We start from the raw sequence: 26627 nt of genomic DNA on the forward strand, positions 1-26627 counted from the left end.
TGTGATGCTCTACCGTAGAATATACCTAGGCACTGTCATACAAGACCGCTGCATGCAGACCGTACAGGCCAGGGTTCCTCATCTCTAACAGAACCTTTCAGGAATGGAAGAGCTCTCTCTAGTGGTCCCAGGGAGGCTTCTTAAGTGTGTAGGTGCTTCTTCCTCTTCCCTTTCTTCTTTTGTAAAAGGAAATTCTCTCTAATAGAATTTTTAGGCAAGTGCTGGTATTGTTATGGGAAGGTTCCTAGTAACAGTTTGTTGGTTAATTTAATATTATCAGATTCTTGCTTAATATTTGATTGTGCCCTTTAATGATATTTTTGTATTATTTATTGTATAAATAATGAAAAAGATATTTGGTATATTTTTTCTTAAAACTTCATACAAAATGAGTTCGTAAAATATTAAATCAATTATTTCTACATTGCCTTCTCATATTGAGACAGGTTTTTTCTTTCCAAATGCCCTTTTACTACACATTTTCAGTTTTCTGATTACCACTTAAAGTTGCACCATATTATGCATTAATAGTATGGTGTATGGTGTTAATCGAATTAGTAATTGAGTTGATTATTTATATTTTAGTGATTTTTAAAATCTATGGACTGTTGTTAGAGTTATGAATCTTATTTTTAGGATACAGGAATTGCCTCCTTTTTTATAGTCAAGTGAATCTATATTCTGGAAACCTCATAAGAGTGATCTGTAGTTATAAATTAAAAATGCACACCAGTGCGTTGGCTGTGCATATTAATCTGTGCCACTCGTGGTCTCACATAGGCATAGAAATGAAGGATGATTTTTGCCACCATATGATGATCAAACTGTGCAGCTCCGTCTCTAAGTACAGTTGCTGAATGAAAATGTGCGTCCTGCCTCAGAACACTCCACATTCTGTGTTATCCAGATCATTCCCTTTGGAAACATAAATTGCTTTTATGAGGTATAAAATTATGTCTATTGCAGAACAGGGATAAGTCAAGTGCATGCATAAGTGATAAACATTCTAACCACTGACTCAGAACAAAACACCCTTTTTTATATCCAGAACTTTGTCCAATGTGTAGCAGTGATAATCGAATCCATTTTCTGTTAACTTTTCATTTAATTTCTGCTTTTAAAGGGAGAGTGTTTCCTGTCTTCTGTCTTTTACAAAGATCCACATTTCTTTTCACCCACACTTGCTGTCCATAACTAAACATCACCCTTTCTGTCCTCATCTTTAGCATTTTATAATTGGTTAAATAATATTTTCAGGCAAAATAATGAATTATTGTTTAAGTTGTACTATTTTAAGACTCATTACAATGATTTGTTTTGCTTCTCTGTAAAATGTGTGTGTGTGCATACATGTATGTGTCTGCACATACACACAGAGTGTTTATATTCAAAAGACTAAATGTGTTGACGATATTCATCATGTCGATTTATCAAGTTCTCAAAAATAATAATATATAGGGGCCATTATGTTGAATATAAAACATCTGCAACTTAAAAATACAATCCAACAGTATATAGAAATACTCTAATGAATTTTAGATAAGTGAGTTGTTATTGAATTATGGAATACTTTTATGATTATTGTCTTCTTTCTTAAAAATAAATAATTTTGGGGGATAGTGAGATGGCCCAGTAGGTAAAGGTGCTTGCTGCCAAGCCTGAAGACCTGAGTTCCATCCCCAGGACTCACATGGTTGAAAGAGAACCAATTCCCACAAGCTGATCTCCAACCTCCTTATGAGTACTGTGGTACATGCATGCACCACTCTCGTAAACAAATAAATGTAAAGCAAATTTAAAAAATTATCATTCATGTGCTTTCAGAATCAAAATATAGAAGAAATGGATTGATATGAAAACCTGTTAAAAGATATTTAATGGCATGTTTATGTGTAGCACCAGTTTTTTGTTAAATATCTGTGCTTATTTACTAGAGCTCTAGCAATTCTTAAGCGGATTAGACATTCTGCTTTTATTATGATTCATTTTGGTATGTCAGTAATAGGATTGCAGCAGCCTTACATTTTCTTGCTACATGGTAGGCGAATTTTTAGACAGCTACTGGACATTTATGCCAACATATCATCTCATTAGTTTGCTTTTTAAAGCAGCTTAGATTTTGTCTGTGTTCTCTTTGATTTGTGGAGTATAATTTCCTTTACACGATCAGTCTAATGATGTGCTAATTACAAAAATGCATTTAATAATAACTATAGCTAGTTCAGCCTTTGTCAAGTCAGGTTGTAATTTTGTCCTTTTGACTTTTACCTTATGGTAGGCACTAGCAGTATCTGAATGTTGATGGATTATAAACTCTAAGCATGATAATGTATTTTTCATAGGTTAATGTAATTTTCAAGGTATCGCAAAGGTCAAACCTGCACATCTCTGAATTCTAAGACTGCCTTTCCCTTTAATATTTCTTTTTCTCTGTTCCTCTGGTTCAAAAGTTCACCCAGTTCCCAAATGGCCACCTAATTTTCCAGTTATTCCCTCAAGCCATATGTGTTTTGGTTTCTTTATGGTTTATTAGGTACTGTAGGAAAGTAGCATAAGTTATATCTTCTAATGAAATTCAAACACACTTCAGTGATGCTTCGACTTGATGGCTGCTAGCAATTAAATCACAGCCATGGAGAAAAACGCATGGTCTCACCAAGTCCAGACACCCTATCGACACTGAATGGGCTGAAACAGAAGCAAAAACAAGATCTTCAAACCCTGCCAGACATGCTGTTTCCAGCCTGCCTGCTTTTTTTGTTGTTGTTGTTTGGTGGTTTGTTTTTTTTTTTATTGGCCAGCTGCCTGATGGATAGCAAAATCATAACTTGCTGCGTGCTAACAGGCAGAGTTCACATGTAGGTTATTGAGAGCTGATAAAGGGTTAGATGGAGTTTTGATTTTCGCATTGGACCTTGCTACACCAGATTAATGGAATTTCAATGAGAGACCAGAGAAGCCACAGCTTTGTCAGAGAAACAGATGGAGATTCTATAGTCACGTCTGCTCATTAATAGTAGTTGCGTGAAAGGTGCTCTTTCCTCTATACAAACGAGTTGATATAATTGATTTTTGAGTGGTACATTGAAAAAAAAGCACTTTATTGATGACTAGACTTGTAGCATAAATAGTGACAGATTCTTATATAGTTTGTAACATAAAGATGTACTTTGTGATTTTCTCTCTTTGGAAACACATTTTACTTTTATTTATTTATTTTTTTTAAAAGAGAAATGTATCTTGAGACCAGCAGCTAAAAAGGAGGAAATGCCATGCTAAAAAAAGAATAACAGGCTATGTTTTATTTATAAATGATCGCATGGCTGCTATCAGAGCTGCATTTTGATATGGTAACATCCAAAAGAGAGCAGTTTCTCTTTATGAGCTTCTTGTCTTTCTTTATTGGAAGATCAAAGATACAAGTTAATGATTGTTTGGTATCATTGTAGATTACTCTTACAAGTTTAATCTAATCCTGTGGCTGGAGATATGCTGGGGTGCTAATATATACATTCAGTGATCAGATAAAGTTAGAAATAATTAGGCCAAAAGCTTCAAGGGTTCTCCTTATTGAACACACAGTGCGGTGTTTGTGCGCTGAAGTAGTGCGTGTACAGTGGCTGTTAGTCACTGTACAGTGACTGAGTTTCCACGCTCTGCGTTGAGGCTGTTTTTCATTTACTTTCATTGTTTGTGAAAGGAGGCCTCTAACCAGACGGCATCACAGCAGCTCTCCGAGGGGGTGGAAGAATTCACTAGGCTGGAGGACACATATTGGCTCTGCCTGTCAATGATAGGGCGAAGGGTCCCCGTGGGCATCTGTTACAAATCTGAGTGAGGGCTGGACCATAATCTCTTCATGGATAAGATTCTGGAACCTCTAGGGTGAGAATGTAGGGAAGCTAAGAGAGGAATCTCTGTGTGCCTCTTCCTAATTAGAATTCCTGGTAAAATGGACGATGGAGAGCCCTGAGCAGGGGCCACTCTGAGCATATGCACTCATATGTGCTAATATTTGTCTAGGAAAAGGTCTGTTCCTTAAAACTTGGAATAGAAAATAAGAAAATGGCTCAACTATTTTGGTCATAATTTATGACAGCAAATTTCATTTTCTTCTTTTTTCATAAACCGTCCCTTAAGAAGCTGAAGTATATAAAAATGATAAAACATGCATGCTACTTGTTCTAAAAGATTGCTTAAAAAAGTGATGTTCTGGGCCAGCAAGATTGCTCAGTAGTTAAGGCACTTGCTGCCAAGCCTGATTATCTGAGTTTGATCCTAGGAATCCACATGGTGGAGATACCTGATTGCTATGAATTGTTTTCTGACCTCACAGGTGCCGAGGCGCTCATGCGTGTACACATGCACACAACTGTAATTAAAGGTTTTTAAAGGATCTATGTAGGATTGTATAAATGATGAACTTTCACATTCATTTAACAACGTGAGCTTCGATGTAAACCCATCTGCATGCACAGCATCAGTTGTATGACACTTTTGAGGACAACCTTTGTCCACATGAGAATCAGTTGCAGCACTAGTCAGTTCTTATAAAAGTCAAGCAGTAGTTGCTGTACTCTTTTCAGGGTGTCCCTAGACTATGAAACAATGTTTATAACTAGTAGAAAATTTCTTTAAGATAGCTGTTTAGGTTTTTGTTTTGTTTTGTTTTTACCATAGTACATGTGCTTTTGATATCTAAAACTGTATTTTTTTATGAATATGAGAATTTAGTGATCAGCTGGGGATTGAACCAAGGACTTTAAGTATGTGACTAGCATTGCTTGTCTCCTAAGAGGTTGACTTTTAGCTTGAACCTATCCTGTGTATGTAATACATATTAATATTTTATTATGTTTAAATTTTTGTTCTTTCAGTATTTAAAATTACTAGATTGTATTGTTTCTTTAGCAACATAGGAACAGTGATCATTTTAGTTATTTCTCTTATATGCATAGAACAATTTTAAGCATTGGTAGAAGGGAAGGGACTGTAGTTTGGCTACATATCTTACAGGACATTGTTAAGTAAAAGACATAATTTTGTTTAGAAATTATTTATTTGTGTCTATTTAGGGGTAGGGTGTATGCCATGCATGGCGTGGAGGCCGGAGTAGCTCTCTCTTTCTACCATATGGGCTCCAGGGATTGAGCTCTGGTCAACAGCATTGGAAGGAAGTGTCCCTTCCCATTGAGCCTTCTCCCCGGCCCTAGAGGATATCTTTTTAACCCCAAAGACATAGATTGTGTGACTGGCGTTGAAAGCACACAGATGTGTAATATTTTTATGGTACAAAGTATGAGTGGATAAAAACAAATGTCAATAAAAACCATTTTTTCTCAGGCTGGGGAGATGGCTCAGTGATTAAACATTTGGCCATGCAAGCATGTGGACAGGAGTTTGGACACCCACAATTCTTCTAAATGCCAGGTGCTGTAATGGCCTGCCTGTAATTCCAGCCTGGAAAGGAAGGCAGAGGTGGGATCCCCAGAGCAGGATCATGACAGGACTAATCTATCAGCATTGAGCTTTGAGTTTGCTTTAGAGATTCTGAATAGGGTAGAAGACTGCAGGAAGGTGATTCCTGATAGTAACATTGGGCTGACACACACACAATGGATAAAAGAAAAAGAACGTTTTTCTAAGTTTTTACGCTATTTAATGGGACACATTATCAAACTAAAACAAAGTGGGTGAATGATTGTAGCAAGATAGGTTAAGTAAGAAAGATCGCAAAGTTGGAAAGCTCAGCATTACAAAAAAATCCATTTTTAATTCAACAAATAAGCAGTTATTTGCACCATACATGAAGAAAAGAACAATGAAGGATATATATATAATTGAGATGAGAAGAGGTGATAATCACCTAAAATAATGTCATTGACAATCCAGATTAAGGAAGATTCCAAAGATAGTAAATACTATTTATTAACAATATTCCATTGATTTGATCTATGCCAAGGCACGTAATTGCTTCCATTGATTTTACCTTCTAATTTGTTGACTGGATTGGTCATACATTTCAGTATCATGGCAGATAAACCCAAGTATTAACTTTATGCCTTGTTGTTCAGTAAATTTCTTGGGATCTTTTTTTTTTTTTTGTTTTGTTTTTTTGTTTTTTCGAGACAGGGTTTCTCTGTGGCTTTGGAGTCTGTCCTGGAACTAGCTCTGTAGACCAGGCTGGTCTCGAACTCACAGAGATCCGCCTGCCTCTGCCTCCCGAGTGCTGGGATTAAAGGCGTGCGCCACCATCGCCCGGCTCTTGGGATCTTGAAGTTTGCTGGTGACAGTGGGAAAAGATATGGAAAAGAACTTTTGTGGTGAAAGGGGAAACCAGCTTTCATGCGCAAGATGATTCCATGGTCGAGCACACATCACTTGTCTGCCGGGGACTTTCTTTTCTGGTTGCATAATGAAGTGCTTAGAGCTAGAGCTTGCTTTAGAACTCCGTGGAGCACCAGATGCTTTTGTCAACACTGCAGAGTTAGTAACTGGAGGTAGCACTGGGATGCTTTGCCTGGGGCTATCTGGGTAATAAAGAGGTGAGGTTGAAGAGGAAGCAGTGATGGAGATCTTCAGGTAGGCCATGGCTTACTGGAAGAACTGAATGGGCCGTTAAAGAGTTTGCCTTTGGTTTGGTGGTCATCAAGAGAACCCAGAAAAAAATCTGTTGATGTGATGATTGCAAATACCAGGGATATTGTCTTGGCAACATCAAATGCCTGTTGAATTAAGTCAAAGAACTCTCTAACAGCAAGCTCACTTTGGTACATTATTTATATTTAATCTTAACAGCATCTTTATGGGATAGATAATACTATTGCTATCTAGTAGTCAAGGGAACACAGGGAAAGGGAAGTTATGGGATTTGCCCAAAGCCTTGTACTGAGTGGCAGCCTAGAATTCGAATCCATGTCTCTTTGACACAAAAATCATTTGTATTTGCACAGCCATTCCCCTTTCTTCTTTCCAAGCTAGGCTGATGCTGCTTTTGTTTTAGGGGCTATGGTGGAGAGCCAGGGTAGAGTAGTGCATAGCTGCTGAAAGAGAAGGGTGTAGTGGGAGCTGCGGACTGTGTTCCTGCCGTCCCAGCTCCTGGTCACCTGGCTAGCTTATGCCCCGAAATAACAACACACAAACTGTATTCTTTTAAACACTGCTTGGCCCATTAGCTCTAGCCTTTGCTGGCTAATTCTCATATCCCGATCAACCCATCTCTAATAATCTGTGTAGCATCAGTCTTACCGGGAAAGATTCAGCATGTCTGACCTGGTGGCTTGTTTCATTGTGTCTGCCCTGGCGATGAGCTGCATGGCGTCTGGCTCTGAGAGGAGCTGCCCTGCATCTGAGCTCACTTCCTCTTCCTCCCAGCATTCTGTTCTGTTTACTCCACCCACCTATGTTCTAACCTATGAGGGCCAAGCAGTTTCTTTTTTAATTAACCAATCACCTTCCTCCATCATTTCCCCTTTTTCTGTTTAAACAAAAAAAAAAAGGAAGGCTTTAACTTTAACATAGCAAAATTACATATAACAAAACAGTTATCAAGTAAAAATTACAATATTACATCTATTTTATCTTTATCATAACTAAGGAAAACTATAACTAACTATTCTTCAACTCCATCAAAGACTCCAGAAAGATACAATATTACCTAAGCAAACAAGAAATAAGCAACTTCCAAACTCTAGAAATGACAGAGACATCTCGCTGCCTGGACAGTCACCCAAAGTTTCTCTGTACCGTTGGGGCATCCATCTTTGGCCTACAGGCCTGTGGTATCCAGCAGACATTTCCATGAAGCAGGAAAATTCAAAGGCAGTTCAGTCACTATCTGCTGTGTCCTGCAGAATGTCTTGCAGACTCTTTCATGAATCAGGAACCCCGAAAGATCATCTCACCTTTAGGCAAGTTCAGCAGTCCTCTCTCTGCGGGTTCTTTGTGTCCAGTTTATGCAACAGTCCAGGCAAGAGCAGTTTCTTGCCCAAATGGCTATCAAACTCCATAAGGATCCTCTTCGATGTCCATCTTCTTCTTGAGTGTCTCATTGTTATGAAAAGTCCTAAGTTATTAAAACATTAAATAGCATATTCCGTAGTCTTTGAAAGATATGAAGAATGTCTATCTAAAATATATCTATGTACATCTAGAAAATCTAACATGACTACAAACTTGACTATTATAGATGATTATCCATTAACAACCTATATACATTACATTTTTTTTTTTTTTTTTTTTGGTTTTTCGAGACAGGGTTTCTCTGTGGTTTTGGAGCCTGTCCTGGAACTAGCTCTTGTAGACCAGGCTGGTCTCGAACTCACAGAGATCCTCCTGCCTCTGCCTCCCAAGTGCTGGGATTAAAGGCGTGCGCCACCACGCCCGGCTTATACATTACATTTTTACACGAACTACACAATCACAATACCTTAATCAATATCAGAAATACATATACATATAACAAGATTGACCTTAAATTTATATCAATAAACCAAGATTCATATCAATGCAAATTACATCTATATCATCTCCCTCTTTAAATGTAAAAGAACATTTATAAACAATATTTGGGAACATGGGCACAGTTTTTTCTCTCCAAACTGTTTCCTGCTGAATGGGGGTGCTGTCATTCAGGTCTTTTATGGGATAACCTGTCTGCTAGGTTCATCTCACTTGGCAGTTGAGCGAAGCAATTTTTTAAGGGTGTTCACAGCAATCCTTCAGGAGGGCGTGGTCTATCATATTGGGATCGAAGAAACAATCCATAGAGTCTCATTCTCTGTGAAAACAAAAGGAGAATCTCTTTTCCAAAGTATCATATCCTTAGATCCAAATTCTGAAGTCAAGGTATTTTCAAAATATCTATGTTGGATTAGTTCAGTAGCATTTATAAACAAATATCTTTTAGCAGCTGTTGCTCCTTCCTCAGCATTCAAACAATTCAAACAGAGCATAATAGCATATAGTATCAAGATTCTCATTGCATTTTCCATCTTTGTGTGGCTTTGTTTTAATCTCTATTTCGTTTATTTTTACTTATATTTTATATTCTCTGTATATATTTGTCCTGGAATAACTCTGTAGACCAGGCTGTCCTTGAACTCTCAGAGATCCGTCTGTCTCTGCCTCCTAGGCATTGGGATTAAAGGTGTGTACTGCCATACCTTGAAGTCACTGAGGTCAATCTCCCTCTGCCTCCCAAGTGTTGGGGTTAAAGGTGTGTACTACCACACCCAACTACTTCCTTATTTTTGTTTTTTTACTTTTAAGAACTTTAACTTTTAGCCTGCATATATTTTTAAACACACTGTAAATCATTTAAAGTTTTCTTTGTCTTTGAATCTCTCTTTACTATATATCTCTCTTTTTCTGACCACATGAGTCTTTAATTTACCAAGCAATATCAGTAGGACGAAAGCCATGGCTTCGACGGCTGGATCCAGCTTATTCCTTAGCTTTCTGCCATTCCAACCATGTGGCTGAAGTACCCGCCAGAGCCCTGTTCATCACCACAACTCTACAATGTTTCAAGGTCCTTGCCAGCAAGCAAGCTGCAGCAGTATTAAGCAACACTCAAAAGCTCCATAGTCAGGACCCCCTGCTTGAAAGTCAGAGTTTGCCCTGGCTGGACGGCCCACAAAGCCGGCATTTTAAAACAGCACAACTTTTTTCCTGCTATGGCTGAAAACAAACAAGCATGCAGTCAGTTTTTATCAATACCATTTAAGTGTTTCGTGGCAGGACCTCTTAATGAGCTGCAGGGTTTTGCAGCTAAAGCTGAGTCAGGAAGCCTTTCTTAGATGAGAGCGCTTGCTTGCCTCTAGCAAGCGGAGCAGACCCAAGAAATTGCTGCTACCACATCGGGCACCATTCTGTAGTGGGAGCTGCGGGCTGTGTTCCTGCCGCCCCAGCTCCTGGTCGCCTGGCTAGCTTATGCCCCGAAATAACAACACACAAACTGTATTCTTTTAAACACTGCTTGGCCCATTAGCTCTAGCCCTTGCTGGCTAATTCTTATATCCCGATCAACCCATCTCTAATAATCTGTGTAGCATCAGTCTTACCGGGAAAGATTCAGCATGTCTGACCTGGCGGCTTGCTTCATTGCGTCTGCCCTGGCGATGAGCTGCATGGCATCTGGCTCTGAGAGGAGCTGCCCTGCATCTGAGCTCACTTCCTCTTCCTCCCAGCATTCTGTTCTGTTTACTCCACCCACCTATGTTCTAACCTATGAGGGCCAAGCAGTTTCTTTTTTAATTAACCAATCACCTTCCTCCATCAGAAGGGAGTTTCCTATCAGTCCCTTCTCAGTGTGTCTTCAGCAATCCTACAGCAGCAGTATCACGGAGGAGCCTGGAAGAGCTGCTGTCCCCACCGAATCTACTGATCCTGGAGTAGCTCTTTAACTCTATCCCCAGGTATGCATTAAAGTGTGAGAACTGTGTTTGTCTTAGGGTGGCTATTGCTGTGAAGAGAAACCATGGTCACAGCAACTCTCAGAAAGGAAAACATTGCACTGGGACTGGTTTACAGTTCAGAGTTTGGTCCATTATCGTCATGGAGGGAAGGATGGCAACATGCATGCAGACATGGTGCTGGAGAAGTAGTTGAGAATTCTACATCTGGATCCATAAGCAGCAGGAAGTGAGAGAGACCTTGGGTCTGGCTTGAGCATCTGAAACCTCAAAGTCCACCCCTAGTGACACACTTCTTCCAACAAGACCACACCCACTTGAAGGCCATACCTCGTAGCAGTGCCACTCCCTATGATCCTATGGGGCCATTTTCATTCAGACCACCCAGTGTTGTATAGGTATTTGTTATACTGATTTTTGTCATTGAAAAGAAATGCAGTTAAGGGGCTTTATGTGTACATGTGACCTGGCATCTCTATAGGTAAAAACATTCCTCTGTGCACCCACCTACCTATGCTCCCAGTACATTTTTGGTCACTTGAACCCTTAGAAAAAAAGCTGTGTTTCTTTAGCTACATGAAGCCACTTCCCCCATTTTGAGACAAAACCTCACTATGTAGCCCTGGCTGGCCTTGAACTCATGATCCTCCTGCCTCTGTTTCCCAGGTTCTAGGATTCCAAGTGCTGCTATGCCTGGTGTAGTTCCATTTTTGAACTGCTTTTCCAGAGCCTCTTTTTTATTCAGTTACAGAGTTATGTAAATATTTTTCAGTAATGTTGGAACATCTTCATCACCACAAAAGGAAACCCTGTGCCATGAGTGGACACTGTCCAGCCTGGTCTCCTCCCTTACCCTCCTGGGTCTAGTTAGTCATAAATGTGTTTTATTATTTCTATGCAGTTTTCTAATGTGAATAATTCATATGAATGCAGTTGTGTAACATGTGGCTTCCTTTTCTTAACAGTGTTGTCAAGGCTCCTGCCTGCTGCCGCGGGTGTCAGTTATCCATCCCCTGTTTGGCCCTGAGCTAGATCACCGTGTGCACACCACTGTTGTTTGTTCACCAGTCAGTGGACATCTGAGTTGTTTCCTCTCTTTTGCTGTTATGAATAGCATTTCTGTGAATAGCTGAATGACTTTTTGTATGCATGCGTGCTTGCCTTTCTCTGAGGATATACGTAAAGTAACTTATACATGTAGATTTATTTGTTTTTTTTTTTAATTGCCAGACTTTTCCCAAATGATTGTACCGCTTTCTTTGTCTCCCAGCAGTGTATGAGGCTCTTGCTTTCCCTCCAACTGCCCTACAGTTGTTAGTATCTTTTTGTTTGTTTGTTTTTATTTTTGAGGCAGGGTCTCTCAACACAGTGCTGGCTGCCTTACTCACTTTGTAGACTAGATTGACCTTGAACTCAGAGCCGACAGTCTCCCTTTATCTTCAGAGCTCTGGATTTAAAGGCTTGGGACCCCACTCCGGGCCCACGTGATTGCAGCATTCTTAGTGGAAGTAAAGAACTGTTTCATTGTAGTTTGGTTTGCTTTCTCTTCTGGTGACTACTGATGTGGACTAGCCTTTCTTGCATTTGTTGGCCATTTGTATGTCTTTGATAAATGCCGATCATGTTACTTTCTCACTTTCAAAAATAGGTTGTTCTTTTATTGCCAAGTTCTGGGTTGTTTATATTGTTTTTCCTGAGAGGTAAAAATTTATTGATTTCTATATTTTTAAAATACTAGTCCTGTATGTATGTGTATGTGTGTATGTATATATATATATATATATATATATATATATATATATATATATATATGCTCTGAAAATATTGTATTTAAATCTTGGATTGACAATTCACTTTCTTGTTGATATAGTTGGGACATAAGTTTTTTATTTATTTATTTATTTTGAGACATGTTTTCTCTGTGTGGCCTTGGCTGTCTTGGAACTTGCTCTGTAGGCCAGGCTGGCCTCGAACTCACAGAGATCCGCCTGTCTCTATCTCCTGAGTGCTGGGATTAAAAGTGTGTGCCACCACTGCTTGGTGAATTTTGAAATTTTTAATGAAGTTTAATTTATCTGTTTGCCTGTATTATTTATGCATTTAGTGTCATGCCTAGGAAATCTAATAGACTTTTAACGTGTTACTTGTTTTTAAAAAAGATTTTCTTGACTTGAGGCTAAAGTGATTTACTGAAACACTGAGTTCTGCTGTAAGAGACTGTAGGGCTGTAAATAATCCCTGCTTTCCCGTGTGCTTTATATCACTGCTCTCATTTCTAGAATTGTCATGTTTGTGACTTGTCAAAGCAACTGTTTGCTGCATTACAAATATAAACACAAGGTTCCTGTACTTCTGTTTTACTTGGATACTTTATTTCTGAGAGCATGTAGTCTGCAGATTGTGTGGCAAACGTAGTGTTTCTCTGGGCAAGGTGTTGTCATGCTCTATTACAGAGGCATACTGGAATCATAATTTTGAAAAAGTTGTTGCTGCCTTTAACTTTCAAAAAAGAAAGTAAGTTTGACTTTTTGTACTGATCTTTTCATCCTTGTAAGGATGCGGAGGTGTCTCCTTCAATCACCAGTTATCAAGCTGAGCAAGCTTGTCAGGGAAGGGACCTGTGACATAGAAACGTAATGGGAATTTGCTGGGATATCACTGTTCAGTGTGTGGTCTGAAGGCTGGACCTGCTCTGTGAGCTGCATGTGACAATGTAGATAGAACAATCCAGAGTGAGCAGCAGAAGCATTACCAGCAGTGTAACATCCGTTTCATCTAAGTGCATAACCACCCCTGCCCTAGTAACTGATGTTTATTGGTTCACAAAAGTGTTAGTTTGTGATTTTAGGAAAAGAGGTGGGAAACTAGTCTCAGAGAGGATTATCACAAGAATGCTAAAATATTAAATTCTTCTTTTTTTTTTGAGTTCTGTCTCTTTTTCTGTGTTTTCTCTCATAGTCATAATTATGTTTCAATTTAAATATGAAGTTTATTTTCACTGTGGAAAAACTTTAGGGATTGTAATTTCACATTTATTGTCAAATATATATTCAGGTTCCAAAGTTATAATTAGATATTTAATTATATTTTCATATGAAAGCCAAGGGATGGGGAGTCTCAAAGCTTTTCATTTGCAGCATCTAGAGAAAAAGATAATGTTAATTTGAATGTCATCTAGTTCTTTTTCCTACCTATACAGAAGCATAAAGCATCATACTTAGAGATGGTCAGAAAGTAGTTTCTTCTCAGTGGCGTGGTTTTGCTCCAGTGTGTGTGACTGTCTGCAGAAGCTCCTCCCTACTTCCTAATACTGCTTGTGAGCTGTTCTCTTTTGAACCTCTTCATCACTTTCTTTAACACTAACAGAGGTTAATAAAAATAATATTTTAATATCAAGAACTAGCAAAATGTTTTACCATGGGGAAAAGAAATACAAATACATTTCTTTCATTGAATAGGACTTGTTTTGGTATTGGTACCCTGGGACCTATTTCCTGGAATATATGTATGCTGCAAACATCTAATATGCTTAGAATAGGATTTCTTTTCTAAAAGAAAATATGCCTTAGAAGAGATAAGGAATTGATTTTTTAAAAAATATAGGTAGTAAGAAAAAGTAACAGTGTTGTACATTTTAGGCAGAGTGTTATATGGAATAAAAGTTTAATTCAGTAGGTTTTACTGTAAGGGTAGGCTGAGGAGAGTAAGATGATTAATAAAATATCCCACTGACTTTAAAGACCAAAAAGCAAACATAATTCTGTATTATTTTATTCATGAGAGAAGGATACACTTGGGATTTTGCTTCATACCTACCTAGATCCAGGTAGGAACTCGGTTGTGGTAAACGTTCTGATTCACATCCTGCTTTTCTAGATCTAACTTCCTGTAGGAGACTGTTCCCATAGGATGTTGTAGCAAAAATCATCTCTAACAGCCTCCAACAGCTTCTTAGATATTTTCTACTAGCTTACCAGTTCCAAGCAAAGAGAAATCTCTCAACTGCTATTGTTGAAGTCTATGCCTTGGCTTCTGTGTTAAATTTGAGTCCATATCTATGGTGTGTTTGTATGTGGTATGCTTTAATGGGCCGGGACTGGGTCAGTGTCCCATTTCAGCCCAGCAGGAACTGCATGAGGAACTGGGAGAGGTACCATCGTTAGAAGGAAAACTGAGACACTCTTAAGCAAAGAAGCAGCAGTTCAGAGCAGGCAGAACCAAAAATCTGCTCTGGGGTAGACATCTGAAAGAATAGCTAAACAGAGAGGTTGTCAAAGCTGTGCAGAGAAGAGAACCGTGACCGAGGTAGATGGTGCACAGCTCTTTCATGCTTAGTCAGCAGTGTGTCTTTCAAGCTCTTCAGAGAATATTGTTTCTGAAGCAGTGGCGTAGAATAATGTTATATGCGAAAATTATAAATGACTTATATAGGGAGTAGCTGGAGGCAAAAGAAAAAAGTAAGGCTGTCTAGACTGATTCATTTTGCGTCTGTATGGGCACATATGTGTGTATGTATGTACTGCCCTCCTGCACATTCAGTCTGGGGCCCCGAAAGCATGTGACAAGGGCTCGGCTGAGCTCCTCCCCGGCCTGGCTATTTTTGTGAAACCTTCAGACCTTCCCTGAGGGCCGGCTTTCAGTTTGGCCATGCTTGTTTGCTTTTTACACTTCATATCACAGCACTAGCCTGTAGTGCCAGTGCTAAGAGGCAGGAAGGTTGCCCTAAGTTCATGGCCAGCTAGGGCTGTTTGAGCTAGACCCTGCTCAACAAAACAAAACAGGAAGACAACTGAACTGCTGTTTGGCTGTTTTTCTCTTTCTAGCAGTATGTGGTGGGAAGCATCACTCTTAGCTTTTGGCACTGACACAAATGCAGAACTGTGGCAATTAGAGATAAATTAAATTAGAATTTTAGACTATTCTGAATGTGATCGATCCTGATTAGGATTGCTGTCTGTTTGTTTATTTTATGTGTCTGAGGGTTTTACCTGCTGTGTTCACCACCTAAGTGCCTGGTGCCCGCGTAGCTTAGAAGAAAGGTTGGGAACAGTGTGGGTGCCAGGAACTGAACCTGGCTTCTCTGCAAGGGCAGCAGGTGAGCTCTGCTGACAGCTCTCCAGCCTCTAGGACTGCTTTTGATTTTATTTTTCCAATTTATATTGTTTTCTGAAATCAACCGAGGCATCAAAAGATCCAAAGACACATATATTATACCAAGGTCAAAGTGAGGTAGGAGATGAGGGGCAGGGAGTGGCAGAACTTGGGAGGCGGGTCAGTTTCCATGGCTTCACTGTACCCCATAGGACTCCAGCTCTGCAAGGAGGGGAGCTGCTTGCTTGGCCTTGAGGTTTCTATGAGTCAATGCAAAGATAGAAAACTGATCTAGTATATTATTTTTAGTGTTCTTTGCATAAAAATAAATCAGTAATTCAAAAGAGATATAGCTCTTAGTAGGACCAGGATCAAGTGAAATTCTTGTAAGGAAGCTTAAAAAAATGGTGCCATGTTTAGGGCTGTCATGAAGGTTTCATAGTAGATAAAATTCTCGGGTCAGTAACACTTGGAGTTTCTTCTTAAAAGGCCCATTAGCTCAAATATGAAGCAGAACAGTGTAGGACAATCAGGGGCTTGGCTTCTATAAGCCATGGGACAAGTCTGATGAGTCACTATTTATATACAGACGATTTCTTAAAATGGAGCACAGCTAAGCTATTTTTTTTACATGTTCTCTTCGCTTGTTTTCGGGTCACAGCAGCAGCATTAAGAATAGTTGTGCCCCTCACAGTGATATTTTGGTAAATGATGGACCACATATATGATGGTGCTGTAGGAGGGTATTGCCTAGCGACACGATAGCTGTCTTAGTTTATGTGAGTATTCCTCTCATGCTTACAAAACAATGGAATGGCATAGTGACATTTTCTGTCATGATAATCCTGACTTTTAAGCCACGCACAATGATAATCACAACAAACACCATATGTCTCACAATGCTTAGAGCGTTTCTTGTCTGATCCTCTACTGAAAAGATTTGTAAATTCTTAGCTAGGGGTGGTGCACACACACTTCATCCTGGCACTCATGAACTCAGAGGCAGGTGGGTCCTTGTGATTGTGAATTCGTGGCCAGCCTGGTCTACAGAGCTAATTCCAGGACAGGCTCCAAAACTACAGAGAAACCCTGTCTCGAAAAACCAAAAAAAACAAACAGATTTGTAAATTCTTGGCCTAGAAATACAACTCTCTGATGATTTGGTTTGGAGTTAAGACAGTATAAGAGTGTAGGACAGAGGTCTCAAACTGGTTAGGCCATGTTCCAAATTCAGTTTAAAGGTATAGCTTATTTGGCCAAATCATGATTTCATTTTTTTTTTTTTTTTGGAAATTTGTGTCGATGCACTAAAAATTCCTCTTAGAAAAAAGAACAAAGTGGTGGCTCTGAGTTTGTACTGTATTATTATTTCTTTTTAGATGTCTTTCCAGCACTTATCCTCCCGTGCTCCACTACCTCTCAGCCCTTGTTCTCTTATTCCAAGTTGGGAAAACAGTTGTGTTGCTCATACATCATCTGTGTTCATATATACCTCTTTTTATAGTACCGGACAGCAGAGAAATTTGGGATGTGTTTTCTGAGCACTGACTACAATGTCGTTTTGGGTTGCTACTGAGAGGCAGATCATACATCTTATTTTAGCCAGAAGAACTGGAGGAAGGGCCTTTTGACTCCTGAGAGGATGAGTGGCTTAACAAGGCTTGTGTCTGCATGGAGGACTAGCTTGCTTTGTGTGAGAGTGGCCTACAGGGTTTGGAGGCCGTCTCGGTGTTCCTCAGAAGATGATTCCAGTTCTTTCTCAGCAGAGACAAAGAGGTACTTGTGACCACGTGACATCTATCTTATGTCTTTCAGTTTGGATCACCAGTTGTTTTATTTATCAAAAGTCATAATTGGTTAAATTACCACCAAATAAATAAAGAATGAAGATTGATGAAGAAATATGAGCTAAAATAAGGAGAGGCCAGGGTTGTGAGGAATGAATCAGAAGACAAATAATACTGGACTAGGCTATGGCACAGTGGTAGGGTGCTTTGCTAACAGTATGAGGACCTAAATTCAATTTCTAGCACTTTATTTTTTTCTATGTATTTTCCCTCTTTTTTACATTAATTTTTTATTGATTTTATTGAGCTATTAAATTTCTTCCACTTTAAACAAGACACACACACACAAAAGAAAAAAACACAGAATTTAGTTCGTTGTGTCAGAACAGCTGGGCGTGGAGAAGGAAAAAGAAAGATGTGGGCTGGTGCACTTCTTCGAGGCAAAGATCTGAGAAAGACCCAGCTGAGGATCATTGCTCGGTGTAATTTGTAATGTGTAGAGACAAGGGGGCAGTGAGAGCCTTGAGAGATATGGAGAAAGATAGTGATAGCCTTCAGGTTGCCTAGAATCATCTGGGAAGACAGAATGTCAGTTGGGGAAATGCCTCCATCATACTACCTGTGAGCAATTCTGTAGGGCATTTTCTTGATTAGTGATTGATATTGGAGAGCCCAGTGGGGATGGTGCTATACCCCTGGGCCTGTCCTGAGTGATAGAAGAAAGCAAGCTGAGCAAGCGGTGGGGAGCAAGCCATAAGCCCTGCTCCTCTGTGGTCTCTGCCTCAGTTTCTGTCCTGTCTTCCCTTGCAAGATGAAATAAACCCTTCCTTACCAGGTTGATTTTGGTCATGCCATTTTATCACAGTGACAAAGACAAGCCAGGACAGACTTAATGACTGCGTGGGATCCTTAGGTTCTTCTCTTGAGGAAGTGAATACCATCTGTAACAAACAAATGGGGAAGTGGAAAAGAAAGATTGGCTCTGTTAAACTTGAAGGAATATTGGGAAAGTTAGTCCAAGTTCTTTGAGAGCAAGACAGAGATGTGGGATAGAGCTATGACAAGTCACTGGTTTATTTGCCTTAACCTGTTGGCTGTGATGAGAAAGACAGGGCTTGCTAGAGATTGTAGTCGGAGACAGACTGAGATGTGCAGAACAGGGGCATCTGCCTTAGCTTTCCTCACGGGTGAGCCAGGAGAGCTGCGGCTTTTGTTGCTCAGCTATGATCCCAATTTACAGAATTTTAGAAGTCATTAATTATCTTCACTTGATGTAATTATATAGTCAGGGGAATACATTTTATTGTGGTAGCTTTGACATTCATCTTAATGTTGGTCTGATCTTAGGTTTTTCTTTCCTTTTTGTTTTTATTGTCTAATTATTTTTCTCCTTGAAATTCAGGTATCATGTTATATCATTGTGTTTTGTACTGGCAGCTTATACAACATCAAACCATATTTAAAGCAGACCAGATATACTTCCCAGTATTTGCATGCTGTATGTTCAAGGTTCTCAAAGAAGCTAAACCTTGCATTTCATTAGTTCAAGGATAAATTGTACGGTGGTGGTTAAGTGAATAAATTATTATAACATAAGCAGTTCGATTTAGTCCTGGATTGACATTGTGACTTTGGAAAAGTCATTTTTTTCTTTATGACTTATTTTCTTAATTTATAAAAATAATGGTAATTATAGTATCTTATAAGATTATAGTAAGCATAAGAACATGATAGATAGGACTTGTCCTGTCCTGTACAAAATAGTTCTTAGGTATTACAATGTTGCAAGGTGACTAAGTTGAATGTTTGACTAGTTTTTTGTACATTTTTTTCCTCTGGAATTTTTAATCCATGCTTGAACATAGACAGTTTAAGTTATGTTGGGCAATATTACATTTAATTATGTTACATTATAATAGCTGAAAGGGGAGTTGATAACCTGCAGTTATTTTTATGACTTAGCATTCACCAGGCAGGTCTGTGTTACAGTTGACATGCACCAGCCATAGTCTCTTATTTGGATGAAATGTGTTTAGCTTTCTGTCTCTGTTGGGCAATAGGGGATAATGAACCAGTGGCATATATATCTGATAAAAATGAACCTTAAACCATTGATTCATTAGCTGGGTTATTTTGTTATAGTTATGCTAAACATGTTAAAATGGGCTGATCTTGGCATTCAGAATGTCCTTTGTTTGGTGGACTATTTGTAGACTTAACCAGAAAACGATAGTACACAATTACTGTAGAATAACCTTAAGATATTTTTTTACATTCTGTTAAAAAGAACTTATTAATGGATTTTGTTTTATAGATGGAAGATATTTTTGTGACCATAACTCCTTATTTTAAAAATAAGTTTCTTTAATATCTGAGTTTTTAAGAAGAAAGAAGTCTGTATCATGACTATCTTATAGTGAAAGAAAACTTAAATATTAATGTTGTTGCCTTGAGTTCCAGCTATTGGAATTATAATATGTTATCTGTAGTTTTCCTTTGTACGATAATAGCCTGTGGGAGGTAAGCTTATTCTGTATAGGAATTGTGGTTGGACTTTGTATCCCATAGCTCCTCTAGTTCATAACTACTACAATAGATATTTTGTGCTCTGTTTTGCATGAACTGCTTTTCCTTTATCTGTATGTTTTTATTAATCTTCATGCATATACAAAACTACTTACCTGTATGAATACAAATACTTCTGCGAATTAGCTGAATTCCCCCGAGACTGTAAAAAACATTACTAGTTTGTTATTTAGTTAGTCCAGCAACATGAAGGTTGAACAACTATTTGTCCCACAGACATAGGGCAGGGAGACTTAAGAAGTTGATGCCTGCTTAAAATTTCACGTGTTTCTGACAAGCTACGTGAAGTGTATGTGCACAGTTTCGCTAGGTGAGGAAAGTTAGGCATGGTCTAGGTAGAGCACATCCTCTTAGATTTCTAGCTCTGTGCTTATTAGGGCTTGTGTCAGGGATTCGGGTAGCACATTGGACAGCATGTTGTGAGGTGTGCCCTGTCCTACGGCTTGTTAGGTTTGGGGAACATTAGGTAGATTAGCATGTGCCTCTGATTCTTATACTTTTCCAGAAGCTTTATATATAAATTCACTTCTTGCTCTTAAAAACAAATTAACCAAGCCTTTAGTCCTACTACCTGGGAGGCAGAGGCAGGCAGATCTCTGTGAGTTCAAGGCTAGCCTGGTTTACAAGAGCAAGTTCCAGGACAGGCTCCAAAGCTACACAGAGAAACCCTGTCTTGGAAAAACTTAAAAAAAAAAAAAAACCTAAAAAAAAGCAATACAGAGAAAATATACAAAATTTAGCAAATGCCATCATCATATACAAAACAAGAGAGAAGGTAGGAAAAAAAGATACATCCCTCTCAACAGCTCTACAAAAATGCTTTAGCGTTTATTGTATATGGATTTTCTAGGTTGGGTCAAATTTTTAGTCATTGCTTGGCCAGTGATGAAAACTAAAATTATGTTCCGCTTTTTGTCTTATGTATCTGATCATTCCCAAGTAATGCCTGGACCATGTAAACCGAAACAGCTCACTGACATGGTATTTAGAACCTGTCATTAGGGTTTCATAGGAAGGAGGTAGTAGTTGGTAGTAATTGATTTATCCCCATCACACTGAACCTCCCGCTCTTCTTCCACTTTGTCCTCCCTTGGGCAATACTCACAGGGTCGAGCTGCCAATCTGTAGACTTAATTTTTTCCAGCAGTACCATCTGGCTCCTTGGCACCAGAAGTTATATTGGTTCTTTGTGGTTGCTATAAACAATATGAATTTATCATATTGTTAGACAGCTTCTAGGCGGTTTATTGCTATTTGAGCCTGGTTTTCTTTCAAGTAATTATTGATTATTATTTCGAGAATCTTCTTTGGTATTTATGAGAGCACAGCAAGGCTTTCTTGTGAAAGAATGGAGCACACCAAAACAGATTCTATGTGTCAGCTGGGGATTCTGTTGCCTGTGCTGATTCTGTTGAATTCTTCAGTAGCTCTTCCTTTCAAGACAGATTAATTTCAAGTTAATGGTAGAGGTTTTCTGTTTCATTCAAAGCCTGTGCATTGGTTTTTCAAATTATTTGAGTGTGTGTTTAAAATCCCATTTTCATTTCCATCATGACCCAAACATGAATATTTAGAAATCTGTCAGTATGCAGATAGCCTTCTAACATCTGCATTATTGTCTTTTTCTTCATCTATATTTCTAAAATGAATATTTGTTTATATTTTTTGTTTTGTTTTATAGATGAGGGGTTTTACTTTCATGTCTAATAACACACATAAACAAATCAGAATCAAAAGAATTATTATAAGTTCAGTCTGAGTAATCAGTAATTGAAAAGATATGTCCAGGCATGTATTTGTATAAACTTAAGCCATTTTTCATATTACATAGTAAAGCAGACATATTTGTTTCTAAAGTAAATATTGTAAAATTAATGTCTTAAACTCTCAAGGAGTCTTTGTATAAGGCATCTCATTTTGGCAGGGATTTACTTGATCACAGTTATATTAATTCATCATGGAACAAGATATACATATTTTTAAGAAAGTTTTTAGAGTTTCTCATTCATATGAAATTCTTTCTCCTGAGTTTGAGTTTTTAATTTTGTAATTTGTGTTGCTTCATAATAATGAAAGGATAGCGATGCTAGAAATGTGTCCCTTGAATCCTTTTAGTTGCTGGCATAGGATATTTGAAACTCATAACTGATTTAGAGGGTATTATTTTCATATCACCATGCTAGCAAGCAATAATTACAAAGTTGACTTTGAAGAACATTTTCAGAATGTAGGCAAAGTGCGCAGCTAAATTGATGTGATTTGGTTGTGATGCGATGTTAAAGTCCAGTTGTTAATAATTCCTTTGGTTCTAAATATGTGAGGAAAAGGAGCAGTGAATATCACTCTGTAAGACGAGCTAAATCAAATGTCAGTGAAGTAATTCACGTGCTGACTAGAATGGTTAGCAGGCTTTTTATTCTACTTCCTAGCAGAAGGAGGTGGGCTATAGAAAAATGAATTCTTCACTGAATAATTCACAACAATTATATCAAATTTTAATAATGAGCTAAGAAGACATACATATGATTCTTGTTCTCAGAATCACCCATGTTAGAGATTAATTGTGCTTTCTTTAAACAAAAATGTGCTCGTAAGTATTTTTAATTGGTAAATCATGATCAGTTTTGTATTTGTAGAGAGTATCATTTTATCTGATTTTAGCTATAATTTAACGTGAAGTTTAGATATCACAACTCATCTGTTGTCACAAATGCCAGCTCATTAGAATTTGCCTCTAATACCAAAAAATGCCTTGGATTGTTTGTTGCCTTTATCTCAAACTCAGATATGTAAAGGGGACAGTAGAGCATTTTTCTTTGAAATCACGGAGAGTTCAGTGACCTTTCAGTGGCAAATTATGTAGAAAGAAAATATTTATATTCATTTAAAATAACCTCCGTGAAGAAATAGTCTCATTACCCTGTTTGATCAATTTCTTGTAGCCTGAGCTGTAGCACGCTGCTGTTGCCATTGGTTGATGGAGTACACTGAGTAGTGGCTAATGGTGATGGCGCTCATCAGGAAGGGTTCAGCCAGCGGTCAGCAACAAATAATTCAAGGCTGTTTCTAAGTTTGTGGCTGGTGGAATTTGCTTCTTGCCCCAAGCCAGCAGCATTGCTGAGCTGGGCTATTTGATTAGAAGAGAGGCATATTTGCTTCTTAGCAACTGCACATTTGCACAACCCATAGTCCTCTACTGCCTCTAAAGGTTTCCCTTTTGTGATGGTAGAATAATACTTTATTGTTGATTGACGGACAAAAGAGGCTCTAATACAAGGCAAGCTTATAGACATTTTTTGTGGTTTTTATAGGAATTAGAAATTATAGCTTCATATTTCAATTTTTAAAGAAAATATAGACCAAGTATATGCTTACTGTAAATAAGCATTGAAATCCCAGTGTATTAGAATTTTAATATGCATATCAGCAGGGTTTGCAATGCATAAATATGATGAGTACTATTACATTTTTGCCTACTATTTTCAGTGATAGAAAAAAATTTTGACATGTCTGTGTGTGTATGTGTGTGTATTCTAGATGTGTATACTTTCAAACTAGGATTAGTACTAGTTAAAACTTAACTAGAACTGTTGAGAGAAGACTTGATGTTAGTAGTTTACTATGGCCTTTTCACATTTAAGAACCAATTTTTATGTAAAATTAAGTTAGATTTTGACTTCTGAATGGATTGTGGGTGCAAGATGTAGAACATAGTTCTCACAGAAATGAAGCTATGGGCTAGAATCTGTGTCTCCAGCAGTAGACAAAGTGTTCATAACTCAGCAGTTAAACAAGCAAGAAAAGAAAAATATGAGAAACACAGTCTTGGTTTTATGCTCCTGGGAAACCAAGATGAAAAGAAAAATAATGCTTTTTTATTTTTTTAAAAAAAATCTGGTTTTATGGCTTTTTTTATTATTCAGATTATATGACTTGGTTTTGAGTTTTTAAGATTTTAAAGGAACTGGTATGACCAGAGTTGATTGTATCTGACATTTTTGATCTTTTTGTTTTTTTTTTTTTTAAGAAAAACATTTATTTATAATATCTTAAGGGAATGTTGCCAAAACTAGTTGAACCAATATTTAAATTTAAAGTCATCATTTTTATAAATAGTTTGTATAGTTCATGGTAAAATGAAATTGTATATATAAAACGAATACAAAGTTGCCTTAAATATTGTATGATGTTGTATTTAGAACAAAGAGTGCTTTAAAATGTATTTTCGTCTCTGAAGATTTGGGACAGATATGAAGAGTTTCCATAATCGAAAATGATCACAAAAAAAGTGCATTGGTTGAGTTTTCCAGTTAGCAAATCTTGAAATGTGTTTTGGGACTTAGGGGAAGTTAAAGCAAGTGCAGACATTAACATAGACATAAAATGTATATGGGCAACTACTCTCATTTGCCAATAAAGGGACCTTAGGGCATATCAGCATGCATAATATGACCATCACTGTATTTACTCACTAATGAATAGCTGCTTTAGTGACAAGCTAGAGTCCAAACCAGGGAAGAGGAATGAGGTTGAATGATGCAGTACAGCACGGCAGTAATATGCCCAGCGTACGTATCAAGCAGCTGTCCCTGTGCAGTTCAGCTCATGTTTGAAGTAGTCCTTCAAAACAGATGGGAGCACTAGGAGAAAAGGGAAAACACTTCTAAGAATGGCATTGAAGCGTTTAAAAATTGACATGCCCACAACTAAATTGCCGAAGTTAGGGTGTGCATTTGATGCTGTATAAATTAGAATTATAGTTTTTGCTATCGTTTTATTTGTAAGGTAAATTGTAAGAGATTGGCATAATAAGGAAAATGATCTTTACATGCAGATAGTTCACAAATGGTTCACATAAAACCCTAATCTACTGCAATAAAATTATGTGTATTTGTCTCTAGCATTACGAGCATTTGTTGTTAAAGGCCCTTGCTCCTCTTTAAACGGCCTCACAGTTCCTTGTTTTGGGGGACAGAGCCCATGGTAGTTTTCGTAATGGACTTTACAGCAGTTGTCACCTGATGTTGAGGGGTCTGTTTTGTTATTGAGGCTCCTGTCTCTGTCTTTCATGCTAAACTTAAATACAGTGATAGTTTTTGGATTTAGGTCTTTATGTGCGAGTTCATTTTGCCATGCAGATGAGCCAAACAGAGGTTTCTAGTACTTTCTTTCTAGGTAAGGAAGACACAGGACCAGGCAAAGAGCGGCAGTGGGGTTCGAGTGGGGCCATCTGTTTACCAGAAATTTCAGTGTTACTAAATGAGAAATATTGTCTTCTTATTGGAGAGTGATGGCCCAGCAATATTAGGTGATTGGCTCAAAGCAACAAATGGCTGGGGCTGCTTTTTCTCTGCAGTCTGGTATTTCTCCTAGAGAGTGCTCACAGCTCATTATAGCCTTGAGGTTCCCAGGAATGTGTTCTTCAGAAGCTGCCAACAAGAACAGGAAACCTCTGATGCCAGCTTTGTGACTAGCTCAACTCCTTGGCTTCCTATTTTCATTTTTTTTAATTAAAGACTTTTAAGTGACAATTAAAATTTTATGTGTGTGCCCGGGGTTATGTGATGCTCTGACTTGTGTTTACATTGTGGAATAGCCAAATCAAGCTATTTAATGTGTGTGTTACCTTATTTAGCTTGTGTTGTAAAATATTAATTCTCTTAGCACTTTCAAGTATATATTATAGAACCTTGCTGCCAAAATGTGCAATAGCTCTCTTGAACTTACTCCTCCTCACTGAAACCTGTGTCATTTGGCCAACTTTTCCCCAGTCCTCCTGCCGCTCAGCTTCTGGCAAGCCACTGTTCACTGCTTCTGTGAGTGGGACTTCTAGCACTCTGTCAGCGGGACAGTGCCCTTCATCGTCTGAGCATTTAACATAATGTTCTCTAGACTGTCATGAGGATTTTTTCGCTTTTAAGGCCAATTTTTAGTTCTTGTATATATAATCCTTCATAGTTTTTGTCCCGCCGCTAATGGACACCGAAGCTGGTCTCACATCTTGGCTGCTCTGAGGAGTCTTGCAGTGAGCACGGGTTGCAGATGTCTGTAGGACATTTGGATTTCATAGCCTAGCCCATATACTTGTTAGACCACATATACCTAATGAATAGGCTGGTAGGGGCTGCTGGGTCTTACAGCGGTTTGTCAGTTTTTGAGGAAAGCTCCATGCTGTTTTAACATTCCCATCCACACTGTGCAGGAAACCGTCCTGCTCCTCATCTTTGCCAGCGTTAGTTCTCTCACTGTTTTTTATGATAGCCATTCTATTAGGTGTGAGAAATGTTTCCTGTGATTCAACTTGGATTCCACTGATGATAGGTAATGTTGAACATTTTTTTAAATGTACTTACTGGCTAGATATGTGTCTTCTTTTGAGATATATCAATTTAAGTTCTTTGCCACTTTTTTAATAAAATTATTTTTTTTTATTACTGAGCTATGTTCCTTAACTATTTTGTGTATCTACTCCCTATTCCCTGTGTCTTTTGCAGGCACACTCTCCCATCTCTTTATTTTCCTGTTAGCTTTGCTGTTGAAAACTTTTCAGTTTGATGAGACCTCACTTACTTAGCTTCGCTTTTATTGCCTGTTATTTTGGGGCCCTACCCAAATGGTCTGCTTACACAATACTATGAAGATTTCACCCTATGTTGCCTTGTAGTACTTTTATAGTTTTGTATCTTGTGTATGAGTCTTTAACCTATTTTTAGTTGATTTTTGTGTGGGTCTACTCTTCATCCTTATG

The 26627-nt window shown here is 38.2% G+C and overlaps 1 protein-coding gene across 1 annotated transcript in view; it reads left to right on the forward strand.

The window, feature by feature from the left end:
* Positions 1 to 26627, forward strand: part of Skap2 (src kinase associated phosphoprotein 2) — a 159589-nt gene that overhangs the window by 18290 nt on the left and 114672 nt on the right. The gene's annotated exons all lie outside the window — the stretch shown is intronic.

This window comes from Chionomys nivalis, chromosome 1 (assembly GCF_950005125.1).
Source record: "Chionomys nivalis chromosome 1, mChiNiv1.1, whole genome shotgun sequence".
Classification (NCBI taxonomy): Eukaryota; Metazoa; Chordata; class Mammalia; order Rodentia; family Cricetidae; genus Chionomys; species Chionomys nivalis.